This window comes from Opisthocomus hoazin, chromosome 9 (assembly GCF_030867145.1).
Source record: "Opisthocomus hoazin isolate bOpiHoa1 chromosome 9, bOpiHoa1.hap1, whole genome shotgun sequence".
NCBI classification, from domain to species: Eukaryota; Metazoa; Chordata; class Aves; order Opisthocomiformes; family Opisthocomidae; genus Opisthocomus; species Opisthocomus hoazin.
Genome location: NC_134422.1, coordinates 17,049,107 through 17,059,473, shown reverse-complemented (window position 1 = coordinate 17,059,473; position 10,367 = coordinate 17,049,107). Strand labels below are relative to the sequence as shown.

The 10,367-nt window shown below is 45.4% G+C and overlaps 1 protein-coding gene across 3 annotated transcripts in view; it reads left to right on the top strand.

Annotated features, from left to right (window-relative positions):
* Positions 1-9: 9 nt before the first annotated feature.
* MAP3K2 (mitogen-activated protein kinase kinase kinase 2) overlaps positions 10-10,367 on the top strand; it is a 55,876-nt gene continuing 45,518 nt past the window's right edge. Inside the window, exons 1-2 of one of the 3 annotated variants that reach the window (XM_075430328.1) lie at positions 10-418; positions 556-718. The gene's annotated coding sequence lies outside the window, so the exon portion shown is untranslated. Of the gene's footprint in view, positions 719-6,092; positions 6,471-10,367 lie in introns of those variants that run through there. The other 2 variants (XM_075430329.1, XM_075430326.1) reach the window with 2 other exon arrangements.

The following is a 10,367-nucleotide window of genomic DNA, read 5'->3' as shown; positions in this document are numbered from 1 at the left end:
ACCTATTAGATAACTAACTCTAGAGACCTAGCCCATTGCATTTAAGTGAAATTATGTATCTTGTTGAGAGATTATTTCTACATTCTTAACATCTTTCTGTAAAAGACAGTTAAATGTAAACAGACTTGAGACTTGTGGAATTTACTTTCTCTTCATGTTTGACTGTGAGCTTCTATGATATGTGTGGACTGGAGATTTGATGGGAAATGGAAGTGATTTGATAAAACGAAATTACTTTTGTTCTATCCCAGAACTGTTCTCTATAGGGTTTGACCATAAACTTTGAAATAATTATTTTATACTGTTGCAAATTTCCTCTTTAACATTACTGGAGTCTGAATATTCATGAAGAGGGGAAGTTTGTACATGATGATGGTGAAATTCATCATTCATCTCAGTGAAATGGAACATTAGAAAGGTAAGTGTTCTCCTGTGTAGGAGACCTGTTCAGTCTGCAATTAATAAACTCCTCCACAAGTAAGCACTATAACAAACCTTTCTGCTTGCACTGTATGCGAGGAACTTCTATTTGACCTTGCCTTCTTCAACTTCCAGCAAAGCAATGGATGTATTAAGAAGATCTAAGCTAGTTCTTTAGAAGACGCTTGTTCCTGTGTGTGCTTTTTTCCTGGCATGAAGTTGAAAGAGCCAGCATTTGTGGAGCCATAATGCACTGCAACTTAGTGCAACAGGAGAATACGCTCGAAATACTCTAGGGGTAAGTACAGTGTAAGAATACAGAAAACACATTCTCAAAAAGAGAAGGTGAAACATCACTGTTCTCTGCTTTTTTTGCTTTTTCTTTTTTTGCAGTAATAATACTAATGTCCTCCATGTGTTGAGGCTTACTGTGCACAATATTAAAATGCTCATCACATTATATTAAATTGGGATAGTAACTTCTTTGCTGTAATGGTTTTGCGATGATCACAGCCTCTCCTTTTTTTTATTTCTTCTTTTATTTTGCATTTTTTCTTCTTGCACCAGGGAGAACATGAAATGTTTAATTCTCAGAACAGAGGTTTTATTTTGGTCTTTATCTCTTTGATTCATTTTTATGCAGATTAAAATTATTTTAACAGTTTTGCAGTGCCTTGCGGAAACCCGGTGTTGTGTCAGCTGGCAGCACGAATGTTTCAGGCTTCTGCTGTCAGTGATGCAGATAATATCAGCTGTAGCAAAGCTCTTCCTACACTGTTGTAACAACAGCCCTTGATCAAAGAGTATTAAGAAGTTTAAAAAAATGGGTGTGGTAACAAAAACATCCTTGACCTGTAAAAGATTTGGGTATCTGAAGTTCGGAGAACAGGGCTTGATTTTATTTTATTTATTTATTTTACAAGGGAGGTGAATGCAGCTGTGGGAAAATGGCTAAGGAAGCTTAGGAGGAATCAAGGAGATTTATTGACCAAACACTGAAACTTAAGTGTTTCCTGCACTGCACAATTGTAATACGCAAAGAGAAAAATGTTAGAATGGCAGTTACATTTACCATTCTGTTAGAAATCTCTTTTTAGTTGCTTTAATATTTACCTCTAGCTAAACCTGCTGACCCCTTATTAGATATTCATTTGACTGATAAATAGGTGCTTATCAGCTGCTACTTTGCTCCATTGTTTGGTGTTATATCTGAATATGTGTCGTAGAACTTTACATTTATGAAAGCAGTGTGGTTCCATGAAGGTGAACTTTTATCAACTGTACTTGCCTTATGTTTTACAGATCAGAATATTGATTATTCAGGGTATTGATTTAATTTAATTTATTTATTTATTCATTTTATTTAGCTTAAAATGAAGTTTGATTATTCAGGGATTTTACTTAGTGTAAAATGAAGTCCGTGTTGTAAAAATCTTAATTCTTTAACGATGAACAGCTGTCGTGTTTGCTAAAGGGAATATAGTCTTTGCAGTGTCATTCTGCAGTAAGGTCCATTGTCTGCCTTAAGATGTAAATGAACAAATACGAGGCAACAGTTGCTTGTTACAAGCTTTTGTGGCTATGTTTAGTCTTCTGAATAGTTGTATAGAATGTCCTGTATAATCTTTAAGAAAGCATGCTATTTGCCAGGTAGTGTAATTTCATATACTTCTAATCAGCGTCTCCTGGTTTACTCTTGCCATCTCGAATAGCAGGCTGGTGTTAAATGGCTGAGTAATGTAGTTATTAGGGGAATAATCTTATTAGTAAAGTCAACAGTGCTTCTGTTCTGGATTACTGAATATGGCTGAGTCCTAAAGGTAAATGAGAAGCAACTCCATACCTGAATGACTAGTGTATTTTTCCCGTACGTTGGTTTGTTTCAAGCATTATACACAAGTCAGTATCTGGCTGCTCTTTATTTATTTTGTTCTGGAGCTAAACTTAAATGTCTTAGGCAGTGGGAATGCATCCTGACATGCAAAATACTAAGTATGATGGGAGATTCCAGTCTGGGTAAGAAATACCGTTGCTAGGGGGGAAGATGAAGCCTCTTCTGAATCTTCCAGCAGTGGTTTAGGACTGCCCTCCCCAAGCTGTGTGCTCTTCCTGTCTTTAGGCATCAGCCTCACAGTGATGGTGCATTTGTGTTGGGAGGAACTGGACCTACTGAGATGCAGGCACGTTTTCAGGAAGTGTGGGCTGGATGAGTGGTCAGTGAGGTGGACTGAGAACTGGCTGAATGGCAGAACTTAGAGGGTTGTCATCAGCGGCGCTGAGTCTAGTTGGAGGCTGGTAACTAGTGGTGTCCCCCAAGGGTCAGTACTGGGCCCAGTCTTGTTTAACTTCTTCATCCATGACCTGGATGAAGAGTTAGAATGTACCCTCAGCAAGTTTGCTGATGACACAAAACTGGGAGGAGTGGTGGATACACCAGAAGGCTGTGCTGCCATTCAGCGAGACCTGGACAGGCTGGAAAGTTGGGCAGAGAGGAACCTGATGAGGTTCAACAAGGGCAAGTGCAGGGTTCTGCATCTGGAGAGGAACAACCCCATGCAGCAGTACAGGCCAGAAGTGGACCTGCTGGAGAGCAGCTCTGCGGAGAGGGACCTGGGTGTCCTGGTGGACGACAGGTTGACCATGAGCCAGCAGTGTGCCCTGGCTGCCAAGAAAGCCAGTGGCATCCTGTGATGCATCAAGAGGAGTGTGTCCAGCAGGTCGAGGGAGGTTCTCCTTCCCCTCTACACTGCCCTAGTGAGGCCTCATCTGGAGTACTCTGTCCAGTTCTGGGCTCCCCAGTTCAAGAAAGATGAGGAGCTACTGGAGAGTGTCCAGCGGAGGACTACGAGGATGATGAGGGGACTGGAGCATCTCTCCTATGAGGAAAGGCTGAGGGAGCTGGGCTTGTTCAGCCTGAAGAAGAGAAGGCTGCGAGGAGACCTTATAAATGCTTATAAATATCTTCAGGGTGGGTGTCAGGAGGATGGGGCCAAACTCTTTTCAGTGGTGCCCAGCGACAGGAGAAGGGGCAATGGGCACAAACTGAAGCATAGGAAGTTCCGTCTGAACATGAGGAAGAACTTCTTCCCTCTGAGGGTGACGGAGCCCTGGAACAGGCTGCCCAGGGAGGTTGTGGAGTCTCCTTCTCTGGAGATATTCAAGACCCACCTGGACAAGGTCCTGTGCAGCCTGCTGTAGGTGACCCTGCTTCGGCAGGAGGGTTGGACTAGATGACCCACAGAGGTCCCTGCCAACCCCGAACATTTTGTGATTCTGTTTCCTTCTGGCATGGAAAGGCAGAGGAGCACAGCAGACGGGTAGGGCTAGTAAAGCCTTGAAAAAATACTGTTGTTTGCTAAATGCACACGACCTGGATTTAAATTTATAAACAGAATTTTGGCCCTTCTTCTGCTAAGGAAGGACTCTTTATCAAGTTGTAACATCCTGGCATCACAAACTTTATGCTACTGCTGTTCCCAGAAAGAAGATGTTGTGACTTCCCATGTCTGCTCTGTCTCCAGCAGCTTGTTCCTTTGCCAGTTAACCCTTCTTTTGATTAAAAATATATGAAATTAACCACTTATTTAACTAGATCCTTCTCTAGCTGTAGTTCAAAACGTGTTAATATGGTGCCAGCCATAGGAGGAAATAGTGGGGAGGCAAAGAAACTTGGGGAGCAAAAGGAGGATGATGGCACGGCCGTGAAAAGGGACTGGTTTGTTCCCATTTAAAGTGTTTGGAAGCTATGGCTTTAGTGTTAACCAATACGGGCACTTGTCAGCCTGCTACGTCTAGAAGGTGAGAACCTCTTATTGCAGTGAGGCATGGATTCTGGAATCCAGGGAGAGCCATACTGCAGATTTCAGTCAATTGGTAGAGCAGACCATCCTAAGATGTGCTTACCCTGTAATATCCACTCCCCCTCCTCCCAGCTTCCATCACCTGTACAGGGCTCGTGCTGAATGCATAAATAACGAATGTGCTTTACTGCAACTTGCCAGCTATTTTTATACTCTTCCGTATCAGCAATTACACTGTTCCTTTAAGCTTTATTTTGCTCCAGTAACGTGACACGTGATCTCGGAACCATGCCCCTGGGTTTGGGCTGAGCTCAGTGTGAGCCAGTGTCGTAAGCGCTGGTATCTGGTGCTGACAGGTATTTTTTTTATCTCAAAGTCAATATTTAGCTGTTTCTCCAGGTACTGAAGATGCTCTGGTTCGGGGATTATGGCACAGTAGCCGCTGATGCCCGTCAGGACATACATCACCTCTGCAGAGCACTCTGGGGCTGGTGCTCAGAGTGCAGTGAGGGTGCCTGGCGCTATGTGGGCTTTGTGCAGAAACACCAAGGACCTCATCGGCAGAGGAACGTGGGACGATTTTCCACAACCCTTGCTAGCTTCTCCTGTAGTGACAGAACTCTGGCTTCAAAACCTGCTGTTCGCTAACCCTTCATCAGTGAAACCCATTTGCAAGATGCCAGAACTGACAAATGGCCGTGAACTGGAACATTAAGGCAAGGGAGACACGGGATGTGTTTTCAGAGCTGTGTAAGCAGCTGTGGCTCATTGATCTTGTCTGATGGTGCAGGAGCATCACACAAAGTCAGCGTTTTTCTTGGCTCCTTCCCTGTCTTTTAGCAGAAAAGGTCACCTTTTAAACTTTCTAGTTAAAGACTCTTTATCACGACAAGTGTCTCACGAGCATGACTGACAATTGCCAACTGTGGAACAAAGTGTCCCAGCTTTGAGGGACAACTGCGTCTCCTTCATGTTGGCACTGGAATTCTTTATTAATCAGTGTGATTCAGAGCCTTGTGCCTTTCTTGGGTGCACTTCATCAGTTGATCTTTCTTTAGCACGGTCCTCTTCATTCCACTTGTTTTTAAAAAGATGACTATTTCTTTTTATCATTTCCGGCAGCCTACTTCAGTGAAAGGTCTCAAAATACTCAGGTTGAGGGCCTTGACGTGCGGTTTTTCAGTTTCATGCGTGGCTCCCACTGGAGGTTTCCGTGCCCGAGTGTGCAGCTCAGGTCCTGTCCCGCCGAGGCCTTGGCTGTTGGGCAGCGCTTCCCCGCGGAACGGCGTGTGCCGGTGACAGCAACGCCAGTCCCGGGCGCCTGTTCCCAGGGGGCTTTCCTGGGCTTGTTTCAGGCGGCCGCACCGAGCCCCCAGCCCCTGTCTGGGGCAGGTTTTGAGGGCTTTGCCCGGGCTGCACAGCCCTCCGCTTGCCTTCGCGGTTACACGCGTCTGGCCCCGCGGGCGGCACCCGGCGGGCGAGCGGCAGCGTCTCCTACGCAGCGGCTCATGCCGGTGAGCCCGCAGAGTCACGGCGGGCTTTACGGCCAGCTTCGCGCCGCCGGCCGCCGCGGAACTCCCCAGCTGGGGCGGCCGCCCGGGCCCCGGTCGCGCCTCCCGGTGCCGCCTGGCCCCGCCCCAGGCCCCCGCGCCACGCCCCCTCCCACAGCCCCCGACACCGCGTCTGCTGCGCATGCGCCCCGCGGCGCCTCCGCGCGGGCTTCCCACTTTCTACCTCCTGCCCTTGTCGCGCTTGCGCGGAGGCGGGCCGTTGTTCTCGCGCCGCCCGTGCGCCGTGACGTCGGGCCGTGGTGACGTCTGGCGCTGCCCCCTCCCCCAGCCTCCCGCCGGCGGCACGGCCGACGTCACGAGTTTCGGCGGAGGGGGAGGCGGGGCTTTCGGTTGGCAGCAGGAGCGGCGGCGGCTGCCGGCCCCTCACGCCTGACGAGATCCCCTGGCCCGGCCCCGCCGCGACGCCAGCGCCCCGGGGGCACTTTCCCCGCTCCCCCCCCGCCTCTGACGGGCCCGCCTCGGCGGACGGCTCCCCCCGCGCCGGCCTCGGTGCCTCCTGTCACCCTCCCCGGCGCGGGCAGGCCCCGGGCCCCTTCCCCCCCTCCTCCGGGGGGGGGTGGGCTCCTCTCCGGAACCCTGGCCGCTCGCTCCGCGCCGCCTGCCCAGCCGGGCCTGTGCCCGCCGCCGCCGGGCAGCGCGGGGGGTCCCTCGCGGCCGCCCGGCCTCCGCCGCGACACAGGTCGGTGCCGGCGGGGCGGGCGGGGGGCGGCCCGGGGGTGTCGGGGGGCCGGTGCGCCTTGGAGGGGGTCGCCGGGGCGGGGAGGGGGGCACACGCTTGTGGCAGCTCCAGGAGGTGGCCGGGCTGGGTGGGGGGAGCGCGAACCGCGCTGCTGGGAGCCGCCGGGGCACCGGCCCTGCGCCCGGGGGAAGGCGGCGGGGCGGGTACCTGAGGTGCTGGGAGGGGGCCGGCGGGTTGGTGGTGTGGCCTTACGGCTGCAGAACCTGAAGGGTTTTACGAGCCCTACAAATATTTACCTGCCGCCGTAAACCTCGATTCCTCCGAGTGCCGGTGCTGTCGTCTCCTGTCTCTCCACTGCTGCGCAGCGGCGGCGGTGCTGTGAGCTGGGCATGTAGGTCGGGGTCTGCCAGCTGGGTTTGGCGGGGGAAAGAAGCGAACGTAGGGTTCATTTTTCCCTCGTTGCCTTTGAGGTGCATTGCAGCACCCGCCAGGTGGGATTTTTTTTTTTTTTTTTCCTGGCTTCCTTTCTTGCTTCGTAAATCTGGTTTTAGGTTTTGGCTTTGGAATTACTGAAGATCAGAGCATCAAATAATGCTGAGCACTCCTGAGCTGTATTGTATTCGTGAAGTGTTCTCTGAGAGAGTGATAAAAGATAATAGAAGCCGGCCTGGAAATAAGGGGGATTTCTGGTACCTGCAGAAAACGTTTCTCAGCTATAACATTTATTTTCTTTAAACAATGCAGCACGTTGCAGAGCGTAAGAGGCCTTCAGAAATGTGTTGCAGTCTATATGGCAAAGACATAGCATTTGCAGAATGAATGTCTGCATGCTTGTCTTGCACAGCATCTTGGATTCTCTCTTGGTGTAGCACTTATTAGCAGAATACTCGAGAAAGGGTTCTCTCGTATCGAATTCCCATGTGGATAATTTTAGGGGAATAGGCAATGATGAGTTAGTAGCGATGCTACACTGAAAAACCTTAGAAGCGTTTTCTTTATTTTTTTTTTCTTCCCCTAACGTATGGCTAAACCCTTCACTGTCATTTGAAAATAACAGAAATACTGTATGAGGAAATTTTGCTTATATGCGTGCCTTTGCTTACAGTGGCTTTTTAAATAGCTGCTTACCTCAGAAATGCATTAAAAATGAAAACTTGCTAGAATTCCTGTTTTATTTACACTTTGCGTTTGCCACTGAAATGTCTTGAACCTGAATATTCAGATAATGAGGCTGTATATAATTTTTTTCCAAGGTTTTATTGTATTTTGATAGAATAGCAAGGTAATGTTTGTCAAATTCACTCATTGCTAGAGAAAAATCTGTGTACGGTTTGTCTTGATGAACTGTGTCAGTGGTTTGTCTGACGCTAATGGAAGACTGCCGGTGAAGAAAGCAGATGTTTCTGAATTGCTTGTCTTGGCTTGCTGAGGTTTCTTAACTGTCAGGTAGCTGTCGCATTTGGTAATCTTGAGCTTTTGTGGTATATGCGAGTAGGCAGGTATCTGCAACAGAATTTATTAACGTAGTGGAACAAGAGCATTATCTTGTTGTTTAATATCATGGTAGGGAAGCTTTTGGTTTTTTTAATGGTGCTAAAACTGTAGATAATTTATGGTAAAAATAAATGACCTTTCAAATTTGGTTATAGACCTGTCAGTGGTTCTTAGGGAAGCTAGTCAATGTGCAGACTTGTGGAATTTAAACCTGATTGAGGCTAAATGCAGAGGACTTACTGTTTTATTATGAAGGTAAAGTTTTCTTCTGGAGAAAGCAAGAAAGCTAGTCGTGCTGTAAACTTAATTCACTTTTATAGCTTTTACTATATTTTTTTTCTTACAGTTTCCTAAAATACAGTCTTAATATTTAGGTACAAATCAGAATTACTGCTTTTTTAAACCTTGTCATTATTAATAAGTATTTATGGAAAACTTCCTGAAAAAAGCTTTGCATGTTAGCAGTCTTAAGTTTCATTTTTTTGTCTTTCACCTATATTATCTTCGCGGTAGGCTGACTTTTTACATCAGCAACCTAAGTCAAAAGTAATGAATAACATGTAGTTTATTTTTGTGACAGATTGTTCAGTGGCTCTCAAACCAAGTGTTCTCTGAACGGAAAATAATGTTTTCTTATAAAACGCAACCTGAGAATAGTAGAGTGATTTCCTTCATTCATTCCCCCTCTCCCACCAAACACACAGCCAAAGGTGTTCTGATCTATCGAGAGGTACATTTGGCCTGGAGGAATGAATGTGTTTTCTAATAATTTCTTTTTAGATCTTTGCTTAATATTATCCTTCGTTTAGACTACTATTTGGAGAAAAATAAATGATCAAATACTACTTGTTACTTTTGCAGAGCTTATTTTCATATGTATGGCAAACTAATATAAATATATATATTGTCTAATGACTGTACCTAGATTTATTAGCAAACAATTAAGTTTGCTGTCCTGAAAGTTTAATTTCTAATTTTGAGCTTTTAAAATTCTGAAGTAGAACTGACACAGTATTAAATTAAAAAAAAAATCAGTGAATTCTGTTAAACACATTATTTTTTCTTTCTTCTATAAAAAAAATAAATGCTACATTTGCTATTTTTATATTCTGGTATTTTGTGGTTCTAAAGAATGGGTCAAAATAGATCATGCATGCTATAATTGCACATATCTTGCAAAACAACATTGTGAACACATAATTGGGCAGTGAGGACGTGTTCAGAATGCAGTGCGTTAGTCGTGATTCTCAATTCTGGATCTTAGCATGAGGTCTTGATTTAGCAATATAGTAATAACAACAAAGGCAGCTTATGGCTCTATGTGAACTTGATTTCTTAGACTAAACAGGCTTGTTTGCAGGTTTTTCAGAGGTGTTTTTGATATATTCACCTTAAGGGTATTTTTTTGAGGAGATGCAGAAGATTTGGTGACAATAAGTGAAGGAAAGATGGAGTTCTGGGTTAGGGTATTGCACTGATTTCCATCTGTGGGAACCACTGATCTAGAGACACTTGACCCACAAAGATACATATGGCATAGTTTAAAGCCCAGCTTAACGAGGTCATGTGAAGTTGGACTTATTTGAGCAAGGCCAAAGCAGAGGTATCTGCAGTGTGCTTTGAAAGCTGAGAGTAGGGAAACCTGTAGGGGCGCAACTTTTTCCTGTCCATTTGCAAAGGTTTTTACTTATGTTTACTTCTATATCTCAAATTGTTGCACAGTTTTGAAATAATACCAGCAAACTGTAACTTAGTTTTTCACATGAGAGGAAAATAATTTTCTTTAGGATGAAGGTTTTCTTCTTTGCTGTGGCTTTGTTCCAAGCCATTTTTTTTAATTTGAGTCCTTCACTATTTTCTTGTCACTTGCTTCTCTTTCTGTATTTCTGTTCAATCATTTGTCCACTTCCATGGATTATCTGCAGTAGTAAAAGATGCTGCTTTTGTGTTCCTGAGATGTTTTATACTGAGTACACTAACAGTCTGGCAACAGCAATGTAATAAAATTCAAATGTTTCAGATGTTTATGTTGCAAAGACTGTACTTCTGAAGCTCAGGTATGATAACGCTGATAAACAGTTCTCATTTGGATAAAAGAAGAAATGATAGATGTGTAAGAAGGGAAAGGATTTCATTTGGTCAGTCCCTACTGTGAGGCAGAAGCAAATACACTGAAATGATATCTGACAGACATTTGTCTGATCTGGTCTTAAAAAAATCAAAAGAGGGGAATACCACACCTCTTCACTAGTCTATTTATAGCTAGCACGTAACTATTATAGTTAGGAGGCTTTTCTTAATATTTAACTCAAGTCTCTGTGCTAGCTAAGCCAGTTAGTTCTTGTCCAACTATAATTACTCTTGCAGGATAATGATTTCTGTACTCTGCACCGTTTGCATACG